The sequence below is a fragment of the Liolophura sinensis genome, chromosome 9, assembly GCF_032854445.1.
Source record: "Liolophura sinensis isolate JHLJ2023 chromosome 9, CUHK_Ljap_v2, whole genome shotgun sequence".
Lineage (NCBI taxonomy): Eukaryota > Metazoa > Mollusca > Polyplacophora > Chitonida > Chitonidae > Liolophura > Liolophura sinensis.
Window position 1 is genome coordinate 10,737,558 of NC_088303.1, and position 26,966 is coordinate 10,764,523.

At 37.9% G+C, this 26,966-nt stretch overlaps 1 protein-coding gene across 3 annotated transcripts in view; it reads left to right on the forward strand.

Moving 5' to 3' along the window:
* The window catches only part of LOC135475156 (tripartite motif-containing protein 2-like), a 58,716-nt gene that overhangs the window by 8,716 nt on the left and 23,034 nt on the right, over positions 1 to 26,966 (forward strand). Inside the window, exons 2-3 of one of the 3 annotated variants that reach the window (XM_064754931.1) lie at positions 713 to 779; positions 17,443 to 17,665. The gene's annotated coding sequence lies outside the window, so the exon portion shown is untranslated. Of the gene's footprint in view, positions 1 to 712; positions 780 to 6,589; positions 6,781 to 17,442; positions 17,666 to 26,966 lie in introns of those variants that run through there. The other 2 variants (XM_064754934.1, XM_064754932.1) reach the window with 2 other exon arrangements.

Below are 26,966 nucleotides of genomic sequence, written 5' to 3' on the forward strand. Positions count from 1 at the left end.
GTGATGTACTGTACATGTATAGAGCTTCACACATACAATGAGCCCCTGGAGTTAGCATGCAATATACGAGTGAAGGGCAAATTGTCTCTAGTGAAGATAGATTGTAGATTTAGCTCAAATTTGAAATCAAGCTATTTCTTTTCCAATTTTCTCCTATTTTCATTGACCATGTTAATTTTGTCAGAACAGGGCATCTCAGAGACATTGAGACACTGTCACACCTCCCTGGCTAAACCTATAGTAGCAAACTTCACGTAAAACCACCTAGATTTTAGTGCATACGTTGTTGACAACAAATTTCCACCAATGCTCCCAAGAACAGTGAGGCAGAGAACTTTCTTAAAAAATAAAGTAATATCCCCCCAAAAAGAAAGTTAAATGCAGTATATTTGTTGTTTTTGGTATCCTTTTAGTTTCTCAGTTTCAGGGGCTTACTTAAGCAGAATTAAGTGTTAACACAATTAAGAAACCATGCAGTTGGTTACATATAATTGATGTGTTGTGTGACCCCCTGGTAGGGGGCCCCATAGACGTAAACATATATGTACTGTGTAACTCTTGTGTGTCAGAGGAATTATCAGTCCACAGTTACATGATGTCTTCGTAGATAAAAACTCTGGTGTTATTTTTAGACATTACTGCTAGGTTCTTACCACCACTCCTCTTAAGGTATTTTTGCTGGGTCTTCAGAGATTCTGGATTTTTGTTGTAGGTGACATGGTGCATGATTTTGACAGCTATCTGTGGTAACAGTCATTCCTGAACATCTGTGTCAGTAGGTGAGTTCACCATGATGTTCCCATGGATTTATAGTTCTTATTTTGTAATGTTATGATGAATATATATTCAATTTAGAGGATATCTTGAAAAAAGGGCATGTACATGTATAAAAAATTGTCTTCCGTGATAAACAGGTGACTGGAATGTCAGTTTGGATATGTGATGTCCAAGTTTATCAGCACAAAGTTGTAAATAAAAGTTGTGTTTTGCAGTTCTGTAGCAGCTCTACCTGTGTGCAGCAGGAACAATTAGCGTACTTTCGCTGACTCAAAGTCGAGACTGATTAAACATTTTTACAATGTGTGTACCATAGCAGATATGTAAATATATCTTTAACTTGCAAGCAAACATAGATTTTGTTTATTGTATTGTTGTAGTCATATGACATATTAACTCCTAGCTTAGATAAATTGCATATTTAAATTGTCACATACATGTACACTGTATGTGTATGGTGTGTGTGGTGTGGAAATATTTCAACATCATTCCCCAGTGGCTGTTTTGACATTGACTAAAACACGTGGACATGTACACATACCTGTGTGAAAGGTCTAACATGTTTATTGTCATACCTGTAGAATTTGTGTACATTCCTGTGTATACAGCCACATATATTTACATCTCCATACATGTGGTTTAGATAATTCCTAGCTTAAAGCATCACTTGTAGCGTTATTATGGGTTTCCCCAAGCTGGGGTAAGGTGGTCTGACTGCTACTCTTCCCACAACACACATGTACGGTAAAGTCCCAGTGCTCATCTACTTTTGTGGGCCTGCAGTGGGTGTTGGAATTCTCAGCCTGTGAAGTGACCACATGTTGTAGTTTATTTGTAAATAAAAGCAGCTCAGTAGAGTTGTCTGTGTGTGCCTCCTCTGAAGGAAAGAGCCTGTGGTTTTCTGTGGCTTATTGACCCAGTTCATACTGCACACAAGCTCAGCTGTTACATAGGTAGCCTTAGCCTATATCTTTTTGGAGCTGAAAAAAAATGCCTTCCAAACCTGTTCAGTTTCTGCACATAAATAGTTTGATTTTGAATCTGAATTAAGACGTCAAAGTGTTTAGAAAGTATTTATTTCCGTGGCGGGATTTCTACAGTAATCAATAATTATGTAGAATTTCTTGGATTTTTTAACCCTTTATTTGTCCAGCTGTATTGATGGTTGTATGAAGGGGTAATATATATCGATGTACAGGATGAAAAATCATGTGAAACAGTAACTGTGTGAGATTTAGTGACATTTTATATGTCATTTTCAGCTACTGAACACATAGAGATTAGTGAGTGAAAAATTCCATGAAATTGTAAATGATTTTATACTTCATCTACGGTCCTTTGAATTTGTGATAGACTTATGGGAAAAGGATATACATGTTAACCTAGGTTTGAGTTTTACATGTATCTATGATATATATATATATATGTGACATGCCTTTATTTAGCTCATGTAATCATGTCAATCTGTTATAATGTTTTCTTTGATATGTTTGATCTGTTTATGACAGATTAATTTCGTGGTGCTCTATAAATTACATGTATAATAACGGTGTTCAGTATCCATGTACTTGCTTGTACAGTTGAATTAAATTTGTGAATATTTAATCGGTATTGTTTTCGATTTTCGAACAAGAAATTGTTGATTTTGACAAACACGCGTTTACATGTACATGACCAGAGCGTTGAAAGTTTCCTTATAAACAGTATGATCAGAAAGTTAAGTACCAGTATTGCTTTAGCTTAAAGCACTGGATCATCTTTATCCCATTCTTCTGTTGTCGCATTACAATGAAGCCATCAGATTGTGATTGATTCGATTGAACTCCTGTAATGAAAGTTTTAATAGTGGATTTACATACATGTACATGTATGCAAGGGGTACATTGCAGGCCTGGCTGAGGTCTGGCTCAGCTACTAAATACGCTTTACAAGGATAAATATATCTTATCCATAAATACATGTAAAGAATGTATTTATAAACACAAAAATAATATTTTCTTAATCTGCATACATGTAGTTCTTTGTACTTTGTTCAATCCCTGTTTTCCTGGGCTTTCTCTGTGTAGTATAAGATCTAAGTCTTGAACTGGGTATGTGTTTACAGTACAAACTTTGAGGTGGCCCAGTGTCAGGTTAATCAAATACAATTACCTGTCCACCTGGTATGTACAGGGTAGGTTATTTTGGCAGAGGCCTGACCAATCAGTTAGTACAGTAAATATTCTAGTTCCCTCCAGCCAAATACATGTACATATTTACATGCAAAAAAGTTTGTAATGAGATAACAGGGAACCAAGACTATTCCTAAAACTGCGTATACCTGCGATCATGGTATAAAAGTTTTGATTTGACTCTTCATGTGAAGTAGGAAAGTTTGATTCAGATTGTCTATACAGTGTTTATACTATGCACAACATGAATAATCAACCTTGAAGCAATAGTTGGTTTTTGGTTTCAGTAATCTTTCAGAGTCATTTATAGTTTTTTTTTTTTTTTTTAATTGTCCTTGACAAAGTTCAAGTGTGCATACATGTAATTTATTTCATACACCAAGCATTATGCATTAAATAAGATTTAAAGCAATGTTGTAGTAAATGTTGCAGGTCGAATCTTAAAAAGTACTGCATGTATTGCCTCTGCTTTTGTGCAATAATACGATGGGTTTGTCCCCGCGTTGATGGACTACGTGCATATTTATTATGATAAATAACAAAATTCACGATGTAGTGCCTTGTGCTATAGAATCAGTGTTAGGGTAAATGTTAAGAGTGGTCATTCAAATAGTACTGTATCTATTGTGCTCAGGTTTTGTGTTCATACACATGTAAAGCATTATAGCACAATTGGAATGTTCCATTGTTGATGTGATGTGTACACGTAAAGCATTATGGCACAATTGGAATGTTCCATTGTTGATGTGATGTGTACATGTAAAGCATTATGGCATGATTGAAATGTTCCATTGTTGATGTGATGTGCACATATAAAGCATTATGGCATGATTGGAATGTTCCATTGTTGATGTGATGTGCACATGTAAAGCATTATACCACGATTGGAATGTTCCATTGTTGATGTGATGTGCACATGTAAAGCATTATGGCATGATTGGAATGTTCCATTGTTGATGTGATGTGCACATGTAAAGCATTCTACCATGATTGGAATGGTCCATTGTTGTTGGATGTGCACATGTAAAGCATTAGGGCACAATTGGAATGTTCCATTGTTGATGTCGTGTACATGTGAAGCATTATGGCACGATTGGAATGTTCCATTGTTGATGTGATGTGCACATGTAAAGCATTATGGCATGATTGGAATGTTCCATTGTTGATGTGATGTGTGGATGTACAGCATTATGGCATGATTGGAATGTTCCATTGTTGATGTGATGTGCACATTTAAAGCATTATGGCATGATTAGAATGTTCCATTGTTGATTTGATGTGCACATGTAAAGCATTATGGCATGATTGGAATGTTCCATTGTTGATGTGATGTGTGCATGTACAACATTATGGCATGATTGGAATGTTCCATTGTTGATGTGATGTGTACATGTATATATTAATTAATGCAAATTACAAATACCTGACTTCACCTCTCCTTTGTGTATCAGTTAGAATCCATGTTCAGGTTTAAGTACGTATACTTAATACATAAATGTATTGATCAGATGTTTTGTATTCATGAATCTCCTACAGGCCAGCTCTTTAGTAGCTTCGTTACCAAATCAGAGTCTGGACCGGTACCGAGGTTTTTTGCTGCTACAAATATGGCATACATGCACATGTACATCATATAGGTACATTATCTGATTACCATCATGAATATTTTATCAAAACATGCATATGGGGCCTCTGTGGCTCAGTCGGTTAGCGCGCTAGTGCAGCGTAATGGCCCAGGAGCCTCTCACCAATGCGGTCGCTGTGAGTTCAAAGCTTATGCTGGCTTCCTCTCCGGCCGTATGTGGGAAGGTCTGCCAGCAACCTGCGGATGGTCGTGGGTTTCCCCCGGGCTCTGCCCGGTTTCCACCCACCATAATGCTGGTCGCCGTCGTATAAGTGAAATATTCTTGAGTAAGGCGTAAAACACCAATCAAATAAATAAATAAATAAATAAATAAAACATGCATACAGTATGTATGTAAGCATCAGGCATTGCAGTTTAATGCGCAGATTGGTATGTGTTAATCTTGTTTAGGCCTCATTATTTGGGACCATAGTGAAAACTAAACAAAACCATAATTTTAAGAAAATTTTATAGTGAAATATGATGAAGTTATAGGCCTATAGGCATCATAAATTTCCTTGTAAAAATACACCGTCGAACTGTTCAGCAGGATTTGTCTTGGGTAGGCCTTCATCTACATGAATATTTTGATGTAAATTGCTTCAAGTTGCATTTAAACTATGTCATTGGGTCAATCCAGTAAGATCAACAAAAGACATTTCTGTTCGGACAAGATTCAAAGCTTTACCAACATGGTAGTCTCTGAGAAAGAACCCCATTTAATGTAAAAGAGATGTGTTAAGCTGAAAGACATTGTGATCTCTCTGTAACATCTTTGTCATCTGCCTGTCACATCTTTGTCAGCTTCAATCCTCAGCTTATGCATTACCACAACAACGCTGTTTGCTTGGCCTGTTGTGGGGTGGTTTGGGGGTATTTGTAGTGGCGGGGGAGTGTTCTGAGGAATTTAGGGAGGGATTTGAAGGGGAATTCTTGACAATCATGCCTAAGACAGAGGACAGTGGAGATGAAAGGCTTGGGAGATGGCAGCAGACTTGTTTACTGTTATCCCTGTGTGACACCCACCATGTTCATCTCAGGCCACACTGTTGTGTATGTCCGTTTTACATATGACAGCATGTGGATCTATGTTAATCATTCAAACCCATTTTTTGCTGTTTTTTTTTTTTTTTTTTTTTTTTAATATACATAATCTAAAGTCACTCTAAAACTACGGTGCTTGTAATTTAAGACCAAAAGTAAGAATAAAGTGACCAGCATTATGGTGTGAGAAAACAGGGCAGAGCCCAGGAAAAACTCATAACCATCAGCAGACTTAAATAAACAAACATACACGGACATTGTTTGTCATGGAGGATAATATGGCTGCAATGTTGGCCAAAGTGGCATGGCCATTATCATTCATTCATTCATTTTCACGGTGTTAATCTGGGTACATATTGATTTTTTTCTACTGTGTATATAATTACCTGCAATGACAGTGTGTACTGTTTGGGGTGGTCACACAGACATTGTCTAGATATTTATCATGTACTGTGCAGTATGTTGATCTGCACCATGCATTCATTCACACTTGATTGGCTAGACATTGATTCATATCAGAAGTGAAGAAGACTTCATGTGTATCATGAAAGTTTGATAAGAGATCTTTCTTTGATAATAATCAATAAAATCACAGGGTAGAACTCTTGGTGATGGCAAGATTAAACTTTCAAGTTTTCATCAGCTTTGTTTGGATTAAAAATTTAAGGTCTTGCCATCTATGATATCAACACAAGCACATGTACTCACACCCCCTTTAGTGATTAATGACTAGGTCCAATGACCCTGGCACAGCCAGTGCATCCATGCTAACTCCATGTTATTTTGATCAGTCCATTTCTTCTGGGTTAGGAGTGACAACTTTTAGTCTGGATATGGCACAGTTTTTATCACTAGTCTATATGCATGGATGGTATAGGACAGAATTACTGTAAACATGACACACATTCAGTCCTGACACACTTTTTCAGGCCTTGGTGTTATGAGATATGGTGTGAGTCATTTGTCACTGGTCAGCTGTCCTTACTAATTCTGGTTTATTGCTTTGTTTAGATATGTGACAAGCTAATACAGGTACGTGTGTTCCTTAATTATGGAGATACAGGAGAGTGGCCTAGTACTGGTGAAGTGATCGGTCAACAGTTATTGAAGCAAGGGTTCAGTCTTACAAGTGTCTTTGAAGTGATATGAAATCTGTCACACAGTGTAAGCATGATTATAGATACTTTGACTCAAGTTGCCTTCATTTACGTGACTCAACAACATATATGTACATATGAAAATATGTGTACATGTATGTAGTTTACATCTGGCATTAAGTACAAATTTCAAAAGCAATAACTTAAATGAAATCTAATAATCTTGCTGAAGAATTGTTTATGAGGCCAATCAAATGTTACATTTGGCCTGGCCTGACAATGTTATGTCTTGGTCATGCAGGGATAAGACGTATCCCCTGGGTGACCTGCCTGAAGACTTGTGTCAGAGTTACACAGGCCTTGTGTATTTATCACCCCAAGTCCTCTGAACATATGAGTACTGTCTCTGCAGAGGTTCACGTCAAACTGACTAAGTACAGGTACAGGTAAATAGCTTTTTGTACTTGATTATATTGTACATTGTAGGGACATGCCTGTTGCAAATGTCGAATTGGAGTGGACTGTGATTTCAGAACTAATGGATTGAGGAATTCAGTGTACTGGAAATGTTTAAAAACTGATCGAAATATGATGTTTTTACCTGTGATATGAATTGAGATGATACTTTACTTTTATGGTCAGATAAATGTAGGTTTTCGGTAATATCAATGGTAGTGGTAACCCTACTATTTTCAAAGGCTGCTGTTTTCTGATACTAGTATCACATATTCATGTGTTCCCACTTTCCCAGAGACCTTGTCATTTATATTGGCAAATGTGTAATTGTATGAACAGAAATTCCAGCTTGTTTACATATTACATGTATTATATATTATGCATTAATTTGGAGTTGCATGTGCAATGTGCATGTACATGTTGTAAATGAAATACAAATGCAGGTTAATGTTCCTACGTACTTGTACGTGTGTTTGTTCCCTGGATTATGATGTTCTTGAGTACAACGTAAAACACCAATCAAATAAATAAATTAATACATACACGTACATCTTTACAAGTTGCTCAAGTTAAAGAGATCTTTGGCCCAAAATTGAATGGTCTATACTAGGAGCCCAAATGGTGTACTAGAGTTTTGGGACCAGAGTTTTGGGAAGCCACAGATTGAATTATACTTCAATAATAAAAATTGATTTCTTCCAAGGTCTTTGTGTGTTAAGTCTTGCGAGAACAATAGGCAATTCTGATGGTTCTCTGACAGATCCCGCAAACAGCAGATCTAATCTAAGCCCCACTCTGACCAGCTTACAGTTAGCAATGTTCCTGTTGCGAGCAAAATTGTTTGCACTTCCAAACCGTTTCATTGATTCTATTCTTGTCCTTTGTCATACCAGTAACAGTTCCTTTGTGGCGGTCAGGATTAGTGGATCCCTAATCGGAATTAACACATAAATTCACAGTTTGTGGTTTGAGCACCATGACACAGTCTTTCTATAGCCAATCAGATACCAAGCCCTCCCTGAGCTAAGGCGTTAACAGGTTAATGGCTTTTGTTGATAATTGAGCTATAAACTGAAGACAGGCTGAGCATGAAATCCATTGGGCCACTTCGAAATCATGCACAGTGTCCTCCACCAGTACATGTAGGAGGTTCATAATGGTCCACTGTTATTTGCGTGGAAACTTGTGCCAGTATATGCATCTGTAGATATTACATGTATATACACAGGATATTTGGTCAGATTTACCTGGAAACATTTGTATGTATGTAGAGTGAATCTCAAGGTTCAGCTGTACCTAAGTGTACAGGTATAGTGTACTTACATACATGTATATGTATAGATGAACATGTGTATTAATAGTGACACAGTGTACCTGTACATTGCTTTGGTCATAGGTTAATCCCTATCTTTATAGTTTTCTGAATTTAACTGTAGTACACCAAAAAACACCTGATACATGTACCATATCAACATGAATTCATACAGTTAAGCCAGGTATAGTAGGTATGTGGTTTATATGTGGTGTGCTAGTTGTCTATAGATGTATGTACATGTACTTTTGATTAAGAAAGCTTGCGCCACAGTTTATCACGTGACTTCCATATCTATCTCTCCCCACGATATGGCTTAAATAACAGGGCATTAAGTCATAATCATTCATTCATTCATTCTATATCTGTCTAATGCTTATATGTACATGTAAATTGTCATTTTATTTTGGAGGTTTACATTATGTATGAACAAGTTGATTGTGTCTTTATACAGTATCTGTCTTCTGGGGCATCCGTGGGTGAGATGATTTAGCGTGCCAGAGCGGCCACATGTGGGAAGGTCTGCAACAACCTGCAGATGGTCATTGGCTCTGCTCAGTTTCTTAACACTATAATGCTGACTACAGTCATATATACATGTATGTGAAATAATCTTGAGTATGACAATCAGGCAAATAATCAATTTCATTCTTCCAGCTGAGCTTCACAACCTCACAAAAAACATTAACTGCTATTTATTTTAAGGTACATGTACATGTATGCATTGTTCAGGAATTCTTATTACCTTAATGTAGCATTTAATATCCCTTAAAATTGTCATCAATTACATCTAGATACGTGCACTTGGTTACATGGACGTTTGGAGCAGGATAGTGCCAGAATAATTTAAAAACTATGATTCTGGAAAAAGAAGTGAAAAACCAAGGTGAAGTCGGCCAGTTTTAGATGTAGGCACCATAAAGTTGAGCCATGCAACGTAATACAGCTTTAACTTTATTAGGCAATTAGATGTGCTTATCAATATAAAAAAAATAGTTGGCTCAAACTGCAATTTCGACCTAATTGATATGTGTGTGTATGAGTAATTCGTTAGTAATTAGTTTGAATGGAAAATGCAAGAAATCTTGATGGGGAATTAATGTAAGGCTATCCAGAAACCAGAGACCTTGATGCAAAAACCCTGCCCAAGTTGACCATGCAAACATGCTGAGTTCACATTACACATTTTGCCACATTTTGCCATAATGGAACCAATTCTCTAATTGGTTCCATTATCTTTGAGGTTTGTTTGGAAGGCAGGATGTTTGTATAATGATGTGAAATTGTAAGTTTCAGCATCAAAAATAATACTTTTGACATTTATTTGTCTTTAAAAACGCCTTTTATGGCAAAGTTTGGGGTCAATCACTGTATATACTTGATACTTTTGTGTGTTAGTGTTTGATGTATTTATTTATTTGATTGGTGTTTTACGCTGTACTCAAGAATATTTCACTTATATGACGGCGGCCAGCATTATGGTGGGAGCAAACCGGGCAGAGCCAGGGCGAAACCCGCGAAGGTCCACAGGTTGCTGGCAGACCTTTACACATATGACCGGAGAGGGAACCAGCATCAGCTGGACTTGAACTCACAGCGACCACATTAGTGAGAGGCTCCTGGATCATTACGCTGCACTAGCGCGCTAACCGACTGAGCCACGGAGGCTCCTGTTAGTGTTTGATATTGAAGTGAAATGAAGTGTATTAAACAGGTAATAGATCTGACATACCTATGTGTGTCTTGGTTTTAAGTGATAATCGTTGTTTTAGTGTTCCTTTATGTACTGGATGTGGAACCATTGTCTCTGAGATTTTTTCATTTTACATATAAGTACATGAATCAGTTTGTTCATGGAGTAAGCAATGGTTAAATGATGCACCGGCATATGTTAATTAACTCAGGCATATGTGTATGTTTATGCCTGTAGTTTCAGCTCAGTAAATTCAGGACAGTTTAGTTTGTAAGTTCAGCGCTGTTTAATACATAGAATTGTATCATCACCATGGAGTAGGTATATGCATGCGATGCCAGTTATCATTAGCTGTTATCTTCTCTAACACATACAGTACATGCACATGATTGTCCACAATGTACAGAAGATCTCTACATTTATTGTTAATGTCCAGTTCAGTTCTTGTCTGACTCGGAGGGTTAGCTACCAGCCTCATGTACATGTTACCAGTAATATCCTTAATCCAAGCTGTGTATGCCCCAAGCCTTTTTGTCACATCCATTCTAATTTCCTCTTTGGACACAAGCCTACCTTTGATCCAGTCAGTCAGTTTAATGAGGAACTGCTCTCTGATCTTAAGCCTAGCCAGCTCCATGTACTCTATGCTGCATTGATCACATGTCACTCTGGTAATATGTGATGCATTACTAAACATGTGAAATATGTGTGTTCTGTCATGCCTGTCTGTGAATAAAGGGGAATAGTGGCTTGGTAAAAGCCCACAGGTACAACCCTGGTGGTAATTATATCACATGGTTTGAACATACTGGGTAGAATTGGTCTGTGTGTAGATATGTACACTAGCTGTAACTGTACTATACAGCTATGTACTGATGTGCGCCCATACTTACAGGTATTTAACCCCGTCTGACAATAAAGCTTATCATTACCCATGCATTTATGTAAAAACACAGGTAAATGGTTTACACGTGTAGCAATGTGTATAGATGTACTGTACAGTGTCCATGGTATGAATGTGTATGTACCAGGGCCTCGATGTGGTTAGCATGCCAGCACAGCACAATGGACGAATGACTCTTAAGCCTCTCACCAATACCGTGAGTTCAAGTCCAGCTTATGCTGGCTTCCTCTCCATGTACGTGAAAAGGTCTGCTAGCAGCCTGAGGTTTATAATAATAATATGTTTATTTTCATAGGGTAACAGACTCAGTCAATATGACAGTATTGATCTTCCCTGAGGCCCTCCATTCACTCACTCAACCACTCAGCAGTCACAGGGGTTATTAAAAAAAAAAAAATCACACGAAGCATTAATCAGTTCAAAGTTATACACAAAACTATAAATACCTATAGAGATACATGGCTTTGCTATGTGTTTGGCATTTTCTGCCACTTTTGGTGTAAATTTTTTATCAGGCTTCCTCATACAATATATGAGGCAGAGCCTGATTTCCTTATGCCATATAATGCTGGCCGCTGCCTTATAAGTGAAAATTCTGGAGTACAGCATGTAAAAATACCAATCAAATAAGTAAATGAATAGTATAATATTAGTATAAATAGTATGTTTTTTCAGTCATGGTGCAGATGAATATAATGCAAAAATGATCGTTGTGGAACTGCTGTAGCGTTTAGAGCCTCCAGAATGTTACAGGATGAACAGAAACATTGAAATGTTTACTCATTTTAAATTTAGCATGTGTATAATAATTTAATGCAACAGCTGACTGATTTATGAGATACAGTGAAATGTTGATGTATAGATACTAGTAGATGTATATATGTACATGTATAAGGAATACATGTGTGAGGCTTGACTGGCAAGTGGTTTCTGGGCGGTGTTGTAAATAAGACTGATGACCTGCGGTTAAGTAAGTTATATTCTCTATTCTGCACTTACAAATACTCCTGACGATAAATTTCATTAATGTTAATTAATTAGCCTCCTGTGTGCCATGAATTTTATAATAGATGGAGACTGTAAGTGCTTAACATTTATTGCATTAAAAGTAATAAAATGTTCTCAGCATAAATGGAAAAAGAAGAGGGTTACCCAGAGGGTTTCCAAAGAAGGTTAATTGTGGCCCTTATCTTCCCTCAAATCAGGACAACATGTATACATGTATGTCAGAAACAGACACTCATGATAACAAACACCTTTTACACGCTCTTCATTTTAATGAAATGGGTTGATTAGTATTTCTGATGTACTGTCCACAACTTATTTATAAAGAAATGTGTGGTCTTGATCAAAAAGCATCGACGATGCTCGTTTGCATATATGCATGATCATTTGCAGTCTCACAATTTTTTCTTTCCACTAAAATGGTGTACATATCTGTCACATGTGGGAAAGCTCGTCAGGTTTGCGGCAGGCACTCGGCTTTCCCAACCCTTAAAACTGACGGCTATCATTAGTGAAAAATTCTGAAGTATGGTATTGGACTACTATCAAATAAATAATATAAAGACACAAATGGTGACTACGAAAGTTAGAAACTATGCCATTGCCATTAATAATGTCTTGACTAAAATAACCCAGAATTTTTACACATACTGGCTTTTTCTTTTCTCTGATTCCTTGTGAATACAGATCAAACACCTACATGTAAAGGAATTCATTAATTCAGATCATGTTAAAAACCTACATTTTATCTGATTTGACTCCAAGCTCCATACAAGATCATCAAAACATTCTCTCAATTATAAAACTTGTTTTCTGGCTAAATCCCAGAGTAATTTTCACCCGACTCGGGTGAAGGTAAGGGATGCACATGTCAAGTCTTTGCTTCAGTGCCTACTTAATTGCTACACTTTAAAAGTAGACCACTGTCCTGATCACTCCAAAGACTTGCCTTAATTTGTACCTCTACTTCTGGGAGGTTGTTACACAGTAACTGATTATGGACGTGCCGTGTTACCTGATTTCAACCATGTGATAATTGGACCAAGCTACCGTAAGCATGCTGCATGAATAGCACTCAGGAATTTATCAATAACACTGCAGTTAGCGTAACAGTATATCACCCACGCTGACCTCCACCAGTCTCACTGCTGCGATGGAATAAATCGATCTCTTAATACACTCTACCTTGGCCCAATCCGAGCTAGTCTTTCACTTCAGTGTTAGACGGGGGAGCGGGTGAATTGAGCAGTATCACTAGGAATTAGGAGACTTTTGAAACTGAGCTTAATCTTTGGCATAGAAGCAATTTATGTGAGTATTTGTCTATGTCAATCTTTTAGTTTCTGTTACTTTATTTAGTTCCATGTTCCTGCAGTTCTTCTTTATCCATTCAGTTGTAATGGTTCGAGATTTTATGCAAGGATGTCTTGTTTGGTTTGATCATCTCACAGTTTATTGTGGAAGGTCCTGGAAATGTCAAAATCCTGAGAATGTTTATCTTGTATCAAGTATTAAGTGGTGTTAGAGTTTATGAATGGCTATCTGCCAAGGTGTAAACATGTGATAATGATAATAATGTCAGTAAGCCAGTAGTTACAGATCAAAGGTTGACGTGTACATATGGCCTTCATTTCAAACAGGCCATTGGAACATAATCTTGAAATGTCAAGATCAAGATACATGTACAGTGTATGTACATGTGCATGTATCACATACACCTGTTATACATACATGTACACAAACTTTGGTTAAAGGAGAAGAAAATTTAGATATCAGACAAATACCGTTGAAAAGAGTATGCATTTCCTCACAGGTGCATGCCATAAAAAAAATTCTAATATGTACCTCAAGTTTAAATTATAAATAAAGTCAGCGCTAAAATCCGCTGTGGGCGACTTCATTTTGCCTCAGGACAAATCCTGAAGTCTTCTGTGTTAGGAAGAGAATTTCCATCGGAAACCTCCAAAGTGCAGTGTGGACATTTCCGGTGAAATTCTTCCTCCCTGAAGGTGGCGAACAGTACAGATCAGTTTTCAGCTTGACGATCGGGAAACCGGAATGTTGGATGTAGGTTCCAAGTTTACACGAACAAGCGGGCAGTTTTAACGAATCTCATTGGCAACACACCCTCAACATAGATTACAAGGTGTTAAAGATGTAGGACGTGATGGACTCAGCGATTTATGCCAGCTTTGCCATTTTCAGGCTTTACATGTATGGCAAGGAAAAATCACAGAATTATGCAGCAGACACCACCAGATGGAAAAAAATGTGCTCTTGTAGCCTCTAGTGTCATTTTTAAAAAATTTTTTCTCCTTTAAGGAATCAGTCGAGATTCATTTGCATTTCCAAAGTACATGTATATGCAACTATACTTTCTGCACACATGTATGTACATGTGCTTGTGTTAATTCCCTAACCCTGTTCATGGTATAATCCACCTCAAAGTCGAGAGATCCAGAATCAAACCCGAGAAAGGGTCATCCCAAAGACTTCAAACATGGCACTTGTTGCTGCCTCGCTTAGAGCAAGGAAACGGGACTCGTTGGCCCCATGTCTGTGTAATGTAACGGGGTGCAGTGTCATGTCTGGTGTTTTCAGCGTGATTAACATCTGCTGAGGCATTGACTTTCCCTGTTGCAAGAAGACTCGGTATATGTACACACACTCCTAATGACTCTTCGTCATCATATGACTGAAAAATTTTTATGTACAACATTTAGCCCCAAGCATTCATTCATTTTGTGATTGGGTATGTTTATATATGGCACGTGTATGAGCAGATGTAGTTAAAGCTAGCTGCATATTGGTTCATATCTAGAGAGTATCTTCAACAGTACATACACGTACCTGTACACGTGCATATGTGATTGTCCAGTGTTTATGATACATGTACATGTACGTGTAAAGTTAGGCATTCTGTTAAACAACATGCATGTACATGTATGCGTAAAGTTGTCTAGAAAAGGCATTGTTTTGTTGACAGTTTCTCATAATACTGTAATGAAGGTGCCTAATTAAATTGTCCTTGAATAGATTTATTCATTTATTTATTTGATTGGTATTTTACGCTATACTCAAGAATATTTCACTTATACAACAGCAGCCAGCGTTTTGTTGTGAAAAAAACTAGGCATAGCCCAGGAGAAACCCACGGCCATCTGCAGGTTGCTGGTAGACGTTCCGCATACGGCCAGAGAGGAATCCAGCATGAGCCGAACTCACAGCGACTGCATTGTTGATCGGCTTTTGGGTCATTGCGTTGCGCTTGCACGCTAACCAACTGAGCCATGAAGGCCCCCTATGAATAGATGTACACACACATACTTACATATGGTGCCGATACACATGTGTGTACAAAGGTGTACACACATATATATACCTGTAGTATACATGAGGCATGCGAAGCTTCAACAACATTCTGTGGGTCTCTACCACCATAATCCTCCCCACCATAATGCTGGCCGCCATCGCATAAGTGAAATATTCTTGTGTACGGCGTAAAACACCAACCAGATAATTAAATAAGCATTCTGTGGTGCAGTCCTGAAAGGGTGCTTTATTATCTTTGGACTGGACTATTGCTTGCAAAACTTCGTTGAATTTTACAAACATTATGTGCTAAAATACCGTCATATTTCACATTTTACTGAAACGTTGCCAGCCAAAGTGTTCTTCTGAAATGACAGATCACAGATCTGTGCCCTGGTACAGTTGCTACGTGCACTTGCTTGTTCTTGATTTCAGATGTACACATAATTAATGACGATGTCCTTAGCTACAGTAGATTGATTATTTACCACTGCCGTATGCATGGTATGACTGTTTGCCTGAGAAGACAGATTTCGTCATGGATGAGAAAAAGGCTGGCTTCATGGAAGCTAGCCCATGTAAATACCACTGTATAATAATACTGTAGAGGCGAATTAAGCTTGACGTCATACATTAGTGACTTAACTAGCAGCCTAGATCGATGTCTGTATATCCAGTGTTCCTGGCTAAGTGGAGAGTAGGAATTCTTGAGCATTTACGTAACACTAATGAGTATCTATCGCATCTCTGGGCCAAATGATAGGTGGGCAATACCATGCCTGCAGCCATTAAGGAACACATGTACAAGTGTATGTTCAGTTTAGTTTGGCATACATATAATGCATAACGGTGTTAGGTGTCTGTCAGCCTGTAGGGTACAAGGTAACGCTTGTGCATCATCAGTCCCTGTTGTTGTGTGTAAAGAAAGTTTCGTATGGAATTTAATATCCAATAAAATCATTCAATTTTGGAAATCTACACTGGGAAAACTTTTGAAATATTTTAAATATTCACCTTGGCAATAGTCTCTTGTTTTAAGAGAAATGTAATGTAAATATAGTACCATAAGTATACATACCCTGTACATGTGCTTGTACTGTTACATTCCTATAATGCAAATCACGTGCATTACATTCCTATAACATGGCTACATGTCCATTCATTTTTATTCTATACCTTAAATGTATAATTTATGAAATGTTCATTCTGTACATACATGCACTTCATGTTTTTGAAACTCAGTCCTAATTTTTTACCTTCAGCTATTGAAGTCATTCACTCATCAAAGGCACTGGGTGCAAGACTACATGTTAATATACACCCTCGGAAAGGTGTAGAGTACTTTATGAACATCTTCATGCAACCATTTTATCCCTTGAGCTGTCCTTACCCGTTTCCAGGCTACATGAATAAAAGCAATACTTTTGTTTGTGCTGTTTTAGTTTTTGGCATGTATTATGCACATGTATCATGCACATGTATCATGCCCCACATTTGTTCATGTCTGTAGATGCCATGATGACTCAGTTGTAATTTTCCCTATGATTGTCTGCTTTAAAATACATGTACATATATACATGTACAGTAGGTATGACTTCAGGTCCAGGCTATTGCTCCAGTTGATTTGCATCGCAGTTTTAATATTGGGCGAATATATATACACAGGCACATATACATGTAAGTGATAATGTGATGTGGCTTTTCATGGTTGCTATAATAACTAGATTGCCAACATCTACCTGTTTTCTACAACATGTTTATAGAAAGGAATAATTTGTGTGGGTGTATATTGGGTTCACTAGAACTAATGGTGCCTGATTTCTGGTTTATTTTCAATTTGTGCATGATTCAGTAATTAGTCAAACAGGTGCCAATACCTGTTCCTGTATTATCACTATTAAATCCTATATAAAATTTTTACCAATTTATTTGCCATCACAGCTTGTTCTATTTGCCTACATGGGTTGTCTTCAGGTAAATGTTTGTATCTACAATGTAAATACATGTACCAAATGAACTGTAGCTGGATGTTTCCTCATTTATTCAGGCAGATGTGGAGAGACGTCATCTGACCTTTGACCCCAAGCAAGAGCCTTTGTCATCAAGCTGTCAGACAGCAAAAGTGGGAATCTCCCAAACTGCCATTCTGTGGAAGCAGCCAAGCGTGACGGTTGTATTCTGACACATAGCACAGTGGCGTGTGCAGTACAGTGCCTGTCTGCAGACTACGCTACATGTATTCTCTGTCAACTCAGTCAGATGGAAACCAGGTAGGGATTTCGTTTATCCCTGTTGTTGATAGATACACCTGTAGATAGTGATAATTAGGCTCATGGATTAGCTCTGGCTGTTGTCACCATGGTTTTTCAGGTAGGGACAGGCATGTTTTCTCAGCACGAGGTATGACTATTTACCTGTAGACCAGCAGATTTCATTCACCAGAATCTTTGTTTGCTAACATTACAGCCAGTGTCTTGAGTATGTGGTCATGCACACAGGCATGGTCTGTACTTTACACCTGTGCCAGATTTTGGTCAATTGATGTTGTTTCATAGGTGTTCATCTATCATCTGTGTTGTGATATACACAGGAAACTGAAATACACAGGATTTCAAAGTCATTTGCATGTATCACAAACTTGTTTTGTTATGATCCGACACAATAGAATTTCATTTATATCAGAGTAGCAACAAATGGTTGGGTATGAAGAAAATTTCAGATGAGTGGATGTAACATGTTACTGTGAGTTCCTGATGCACTTGGGTAATCATGAGCCTACAGCATATCCTTCACTAGTACAGGTAGTTGTGATTGCATGCTCAGACACCTGCTTGCCTCAGAGACATCCACTCTTTTCAACATGTCAGTTAAGGATCATTTGATGACATGATGACTTTAAAAACTAATGCTGTCAATCATGAAGCGTAAAAAGGTGTGCGATCATCCGGTGTGTTGTAGGTGAAGCTGAGGTGATACATCTGTCTGTGTCTATCCGGACCAGCGTAGGCCTGTTGTTTAGCAGAGGCAAGTGACAGGCAGATTATTTATTGATGTCGGCAACATGTTTCTTGTATTAAAGAGGTTATAAAACTCTCTCTGTCAAATGAGTGACGTCATTGGGACTATTTGATTTCAGGTTTTTTACTGTCACAGTTGTTCTAAATTTCAGAAGCATTGCACTGTCCATTGTTTACAAGAACAGCGAACCATTATAAAATGGGGGTGGGGGTTGGTGGCTGATGCAGCGGTAGTAATATCACTTAGTATGCCTTAGCCTCCCGAATTTAATTTTATGGGGGGGGGGGGGAGGTGCTTCAGCCCCGCATAGTACCCCAAGTTCCCCTGCCAGTTGTTTAAAAAATAATAGACCTTTGGGAGAGTGCACAGAGTTGAAGCGTGGGATTCTATAGGCCCTCTCTGTTGAGGATGAGGATGAAACGCACACGTCTCAGAAATAACATATCAGTTGTCCTGGTCCATTTGAATGTACACACACAATGTAAGTGAAAGGAAATATGGTGAATGAGAGATTTGAAGGAGACAATTTAGTGGTGAAATTGTAACAAATATTCTTGCTACTTTTATGCATACATTATAACACGTCATGTTTAGAGCCATTTTGGAGTTTGGAAGCACAGCTGTGATAATTTTGTGGGTACTGCTATTTACATTGTGCTTAAGCTTAGTTCTCTTGTACGTTTTTGTGTTGCTAATAAGGTCAGTGGACAATTAAGTACCAGTTCTGGTATTTGATGAAAAACTCTACCTTGTCACAATGGATGTACAGTAGTCAAAAAGAAGTGGCATGAAATGTATAGATGGGGTCCATCTGAAGAAGATATCTTGTGCACTATGATTTACAATAAGCGACATTCGCATTGCAGGATGCACCACTATACTCGCCACAACAGAGCAGCCATGATCAAATTAGCACCCAGTCGCAGACAGGGGCCTTTAAAGTGTGAGGCTGCAGCTGCTTTTCACGGTTAATGAAACGGCAACATTTCGAAGAAACAGTTTCTCCATTGTTTTTACCTAAAGTTACTGCGAATGGTGACATGACTTCCAATGCAGAATTTCAACGAAACAGATATTTAATGTAGTAAGCATGCTGCCGCTAGGTTAAAGGACAGGCTGTTGAGTGAAATTTACCTGTAGCAACCAGCTACCATGTAATGTAGGACCTTGGGACATTTTTGTTTTAAAAAAATGGCAGTGGTCTGAAATGCGAAAGTGACTTACACACCTGTAATGCCTGGAAGAGCCAAATTGAGGGCACAATCTGTGTACCGGCATGGCAGATCATAAATAGCATGGGATCATTGTATCACACTCAAAAATGAGATCCCAGAATTGTTCAGTAAGGTTTTGCTGCTGACATCTGCACATGCATACTCTTCAAAAGTCTCCAGGGAAAAACTTTCAGGGTTTATATCTTCTTTGAGCTCAGAAACTTGATTGTCATATAATTGTTCAATGAAAGCCGTGATATTAGCTAACTGTTTTGGATTCCAGTGAACATCCAGCAACACACTGTATCTGTTCCTATATATTATCGCAGGCTATCAATGGCAAAAGAAGTTAAATGTACATATAACAAGGTACCACTTATAACACGGCTAGCAGCTTTGTCTCCCAACAGCAGAATTGTATTGAGAAAGTTGTGTGTAACTGGGGCAAATTAGACACTATCAGATTTAAAATGATTATTTATTACCCATGTTGATGGATTTAGTTTTGGACCATTATAAATGTGCGGTATCACATGTAACATTTGCCCTGACACAAGTTCAGGATATGCATAATCATTCTTGTGCATGACAGTGCAGAGGAAAAGAAGACTACTAATGAAGGCAATGTCATCAATAAATCTGCCAAGGGTCGGAGACAGTAAACTCCTAATTTCCTGTGAGGATTCACCTCAAATGCAGCTGATTTTATGATTCATGTTCAAGGTGAAATAACCTGTCATGTTAATTTTAAAACGTAGGAAGCAAACAAACCACCTGAAGCAGCTGGCCATGGTTAGGATGAGTTTCTGGTATCCCTACATGATCGGTGTGTATGGAGGAAGAGACAGCTATGTTGTCCCAGACATAGACACGCAGCATTGAATAATTGAAAAAGAAGGAATTGCCGGAGGAATTTATAGTGAAGAATCTTTAATTTGACCTATTAACCTAAATATTCTAGGAATCATGGAGCGAATCAGAACCATCTATTTCAGTGTTCATGTTTACTCCATTCAGATCAGACTGAAAAATGTAAAAACGTGAACAGTATGCAAGAAGTACTCTTGAAAATTCAGCCTGTTGATAAATAAATGTTTGCTTGAATGACCAGAGGTTTCTTTGATGAATTTTGTATACAGCAGAAAATTGGATAAATATGTGAATTCACACAATTTTGTATGAGGTTTATAAAGGAAGCTGTGAACCTTGACCCCACACCTGTACCAGGTCACCCTAAGTTTATCCCTACCCCCACCTGCATCTGACTAAGGAGTCCTATTGTCCTTAGCCCAGGTGGATTGGACTTACGTGTAGTCTGGGTGGCCACTAACTCACTGGGTCAGTCAGACGTCCTTATATACTCGTTAATTCTCATCAGGTACATGTCAATCCCAGCCTGTCAGCTATAATCCTGTGTGAAGGTTTTTGTGGTGGTTGTGGTGGGGTGGGGGTCGGGAGTAGAGGTCATCCCAGTTAACCCATAACCCATGATCTTATCCATCTCCACCTGCCTATTTGCATTGCCTAAAGGTTATTAAATCACCTTTAGAAGGCAGTGGAGCCATGTTTCTGAAAACTACCATTTTCTTGAAATAATTATTTTAAAAAATGGCTACTGTGGTAACCAACATTGTGAGGTGTCCTTGTTCTGTGTGGGCAGGTATTATTCCAGCATGTTAATCATTTGTTTTGACGGATATCTCAACCACACCATACAACTAATGAAATTTGCTGCTAAAGATAATACTGTTTGCAATAATTATGTTCATTATTGTCTTCAAAGTTGAAGTAATGTATAATATAGATGTATCTTTGTCATTTAGGATAGATTCGATTAAACTCTGCATCATCTAGAAAAAGACTAGTGGAACATGTGAGTTAGACCACAGAGCTGTACTGTACCGTTTATAGGGTACACCATTTACACAGAAATAGATCAAGTGATTGGGAGTGTTAACTGTAATTCATAATGAACAGATGTATGGAAACGAGAAACAGTTTTGGGAAGAGGGCCATATCCAGCCTCACAACATTGTCATGTTGTTCAAGATGGCAGTTGATGAAAGCTGCAGGCTGTGTGAACAAACATGCCAGCTTTCAGTACTTGTGGTGACCATATTGTAACATGGCTAACTGATATATCAGAATGTGTAAATGTTTTCAGGTGTGTCCACATAGTGATGATCAGCCTGAATGATTGACTAGCAGACAGCATGGATGTAGAACTGCCCTGTGGCCATGCTGGCCTTAGTTTTTCCTGTGGATCTGTAGTAACTCAAGGCATTTGACCTGGTCACTTCAATTTAATTTAGGCTAAAGCATACATGTATGGTGGATATGTACGCATACATGGGCTGTGTATGAATAGTCATGCTGTATATAGCGTTGTACAGGAGTTCTGACCACATACACTGTGTATATATACAGTGTAATGTACTTTACATGTACATGGGCTGTGTATGAATAGTCACACTGGATTCAGAGTTGTACAGGAGTTCTGACCACATACACTGTGTATATATACAGTGTAATGTACTTTACATGTACATGGGCTGTGTATGAATAGTCACGCTGGATTCAGAGTTGTACAGGAGTTCTGACCGCATACCTGTGTATATATACAGTGTAATGTACTTTACATGTACATGGGCTGTGTATGAATAGTCATGCTGTATATAGCGTTGTACAGGAGTTCTGACCACATACACTGTGTATATATTACAGTGTAATGTACTTTACATGTACATGGGCTGTGTATGAATAGTCACGCTGTATATAGCGTTGTACAGGAGTTCTGACCACATACACTGTGTATATATACAGTGTAATGTACTTTACATGTACATGGGCTGTGTATGAATAGTCACACTGGATTCAGAGTTGTACAGGAGTTCTGACCACATACACTGTGTATATATACAGTGTAATGTACTTTACATGTACATGGACTATGTATGAATAGTCACGCTGGATTCAGAGTTGTACAGGAGTTCTGACCACATACACTGTGTATATATACAGTGTAATGTACTTTACATGTACATGGGCTGTGTATGAATAGTCACACTGGATTCAGAGTTGTACAGGAGTTCTGACCACATACACTGTGTATATATACAGTGTAATGTACTTTACATGTACATGGGCTGTGTATGAATAGTCACACTGGATTCAGAGTTGTACAGGAGTTCTGACCACATACACTGTGTATATATACAGTGTAATGTACGTTACATGTACATGGGCTGTGTATGAATAGTCACGCTGGATTCAGAGTTGTACAGGAGTTCTGACCACATACACTGTGTATATATACAGTGTAATGTACGTTACATGTACATGGGCTGTGTATGAATAGTCACACTGGATTCAGAGTTGTACAGGAGTTCTGACCGCATACCCTGTGTATATATACAGTGTAATGTACTTTACATGTACATGGACTATGTATGAATAGTCACGCTGGATTCAGAGTTGTACAGGAGTTCTGACCACATACACTGTGTATATATACAGTGTAATGTACTTTACATGTACATGGGCTGTGTATGAATAGTCACACTGGATTCAGAGTTGTACAGGGGTTCTGACCACATACACTGTGTATATATACAGTGTAATGTACTTTACATGTACATGGGCTGTGTATGAATAGTCACACTGGATTCAGAGTTGTACAGGAGTTCTGACCACATACACTGTGTATATATACAGTGTAATGTACTTTACATGTACATGGACTATGTATGAATAGTCACGCTGGTTCAGAGTTGTACAGGAGTTCTGACCGCATACCCTGTGTATATATACAGTGTAATGTACTTTACATGTACATGGGCTGTGTATGAATAGTCACGCTGGATTCAGAGTTGTACAGGAGTTCTGACCACATACACCGTGTATATATACAGTGTAATGTACTTTACATGTACATGGGCTGTGTATGAATAGTCACACTGGATTCAGAGTTGTACAGGAGTTCTGACCACATACACTGTGTATATATACAGTGTAATGTACTTTACATGTACATGGGCTGTGTATGAATAGTCACGCTGGATTCAGAGTTGTACAGGAGTTCTGACCACATACACTGTGTATATATACAGTGTAATGTACTTTACATGTACATGGGCTGTGTATGAATAGTCACGCTGGATTCAGAGTTGTACAGGAGTTCTGACCACATACACTGTGTATATATACAGTGTAATGTACTTTACATGTACATGGGCTGTGTATGAATAGTCACGCTGGATTCAGAGTTGTACAGGAGTTCTGACCACATACACTGTGTATATATACAGTGTAATGTACTTTACATGTACATGGGCTGTGTATGAATAGTCACGCTGGATTCAGAGTTGTACAGGAGTTCTGACCGCATACCCTGTGTATATATACAGTGTAATGTACTTTACATGTACATGGGCTGTGTATGAATAGTCACACTGGATTCAGAGTTGTACAGGAGTTCTGACCACATACACTGTGTATATATACAGTGTAATGTACTTTACATGTACATGGGCTGTGTATGAATAGTCACACTGGATTCAGAGTTGTACAGGAGTTCTGACCACATACACTGTGTATATATACAGTGTAATGTACTTTACATGTACATGGGCTGTGTATGAATAGTCACACTGGATTCAGAGTTGTACAGGAGTTCTGACCACATACACTGTGTATATATACAGTGTAATGTACTTTACATGTACATGGGCTGTGTATGAATAGTCACACTGGATTCAGAGTTGTACAGGAGTTCTGACCACATACACTGTGTATATATACAGTGTAATGTACTTTACATGTACATGGGCTGTGTATGAATAGTCATGCTGGATTCAGAGTTGTACAGGAGTTCTGACCACATACACTGTGTATATATACAGTGTAATGTACTTTACATGTACATGGGCTGTGTATGAATAGTCACACTGGATTCAGAGTTGTACAGGAGTTCTGACCACATACACTGTGTATATATACAGTGTAATGTACTTTACATGTACATGGGCTGTGTATGAATAGTCACTCTGGATTCAGAGTTGTACAGGAGTTCTGACCGCATACCCTGTGTATATATACAGTGTAATGTACGTTACATGTACATGCATACTGTCTTAGATTGTCTGGATGTCACAGTGTCTGTAAACAGCCGGCATGACTGGGGCTGCACAAAATGTGAATGCAGCATGAAACTAATTTTTATATATATACCTTAATTGCTCAGAATTACAGTAGTCATAATTTGAGGCTCTGTCAGTCGATCAAGTTGTAGACACTTCCTATCTTTTATATGTGCATGTAACTTGAGTCATTCACACATGCAAGATGTCATGGACTTTCTGTGTCTAATTGCAAATTGCATTGTGTGTGGTAAATGATCTGTAATTTTCCCCCAAAACACTCATTTCTGGATGCGAGTAAATGTCATAAAATATTACTTTTGACACTCAATTTTTTTATTTTTTACATTCATCTTGCACAGAGTTTAGAAATGTTTAAAGCAGACATCCGTGGATTTAGCCAGAATTTGAACTCAGCCCATGTCATTTCCAAATTTCTCCTATTTTCTCCACCGTGTTGATTTTGTCAGAATAGGGTGTCTCAAAGACTGTCAGACACTCCCCTCTGGCTAAACAAGACAATGCAGACTTCTATAGTTCATGACCAGTTCTGTGATGGTACATTAGGCTGGTGCCTGGATAGATACAGTGATGGTTGCATACAGGGTATCCTCCTGTGATTTAAATCATCATTTATGTGTACTTTATGTACCTGTATCTGTGATAATACTGTGAACAATGATAAGCCCAAACATGGTTGTGCCAAAGACTTTTAAAAAATTGCACTGCATGCTGCACCATCCATATATATATATATGTACATATACCATTTGTTACATGGTAACTCAGTGATAGGATATGCAAATATGTGGTGTCAGTAATCATTATTAACACCATATATTTGCTTATTCTATCACTGAGTAACCAATTAACAAATTTATCCTTGCCATCAATTCGATGCAGAAGACCAACTGCTTCTGCTATGTTTGAGCTCAAGAAAAGGAAGGTAATCTACTCAGCAGACACATTTGGCGTCGTCTGCAGGATTTGAGAATATATCTGTACTCCATTTGACCGTTATTGTCCAATGAAAAGTATTTTGTCTGATGCGGGATAATGTACAGTACGTGCATTTATACACCAATACAAACTAATAGCCTTTCTGCCAAAGCAGTATATAAAATCTTCAATACATGGTGTTGGATATTTGGCATTATTTGTCATCATTACAATCGCCAGTGCAATAACTGAACTACAAATGTAGTTATTTATAATAAATAAAGGTGCATGAGTAAACTCATCAGTTCAGATTATAGTTTTATGTGTTTATTGCTACCTGATTTTTTTCTTCATACATGTACATGTTCAAGTAGGTTGCATAGTGATCAAATTTCCTGGACAAAAAGCAGTATGTTCAGGTGCCATCCACTATTGGATAAGTGCCATTCATTTATTGCCCTTGACGTGCTATCTCAATTCATCTGGCCGACATTGTCTAGCGAGAATACTGTAGTTCTATATTCCATGTACATCTATTATGACTGTGTACTGCTATTGTTCTCTGCATTCATGCATTTACTATTTACATTAATAGTGGACCAAATAGATTTAGTGAACATATGTTATCAAATTAATATACTTTATTATTATTATGATGTTTATAAAGTTTTATTATTTCAAATACATGTATGCACATGTACAATGTACATGTATCTACATCCTTGCATCCAGTAGGCTGCTGATGTATGGCCCATTTTCATTCTCACTATTGATCGTCGTTCATGTACACGGATACTAGAAACTTCATAACAGTTTGTCTTCCATGTTTAAGCATTAATATGCACTGATTATTGAGATCATAAATTGTATATTTATCACTATTATTAATATGCCTTAATTCAGACTAATTACAGGAACATGTATACCTGTTGTGAAGTACAGAGTTTCATGCAGTTCAGATTTGTCTAAATCAGATGTAACGTAAAGTGCTTAAAGGATACATGGGCATGAAGAAGAACTCTAATCCAAAAATCATTATTTCAAGCGAAATAAAGAAAGCTATGCAAAAAATAAAAAAAAATTTTTCAACAGTGAACTTATTTTCATACAGTGCCCACATGAGGGTCTTCTACCCACACAGTTTTGACAGTTTCACCAGTAATGTCGCCACTGCAGACAACTTAGTTTCCAGACTGATCACTGGCGCTTAGAACCATTTTTATGCCTCAAGAAGAAAATTTACGAACTTTTTTTTGTATCCA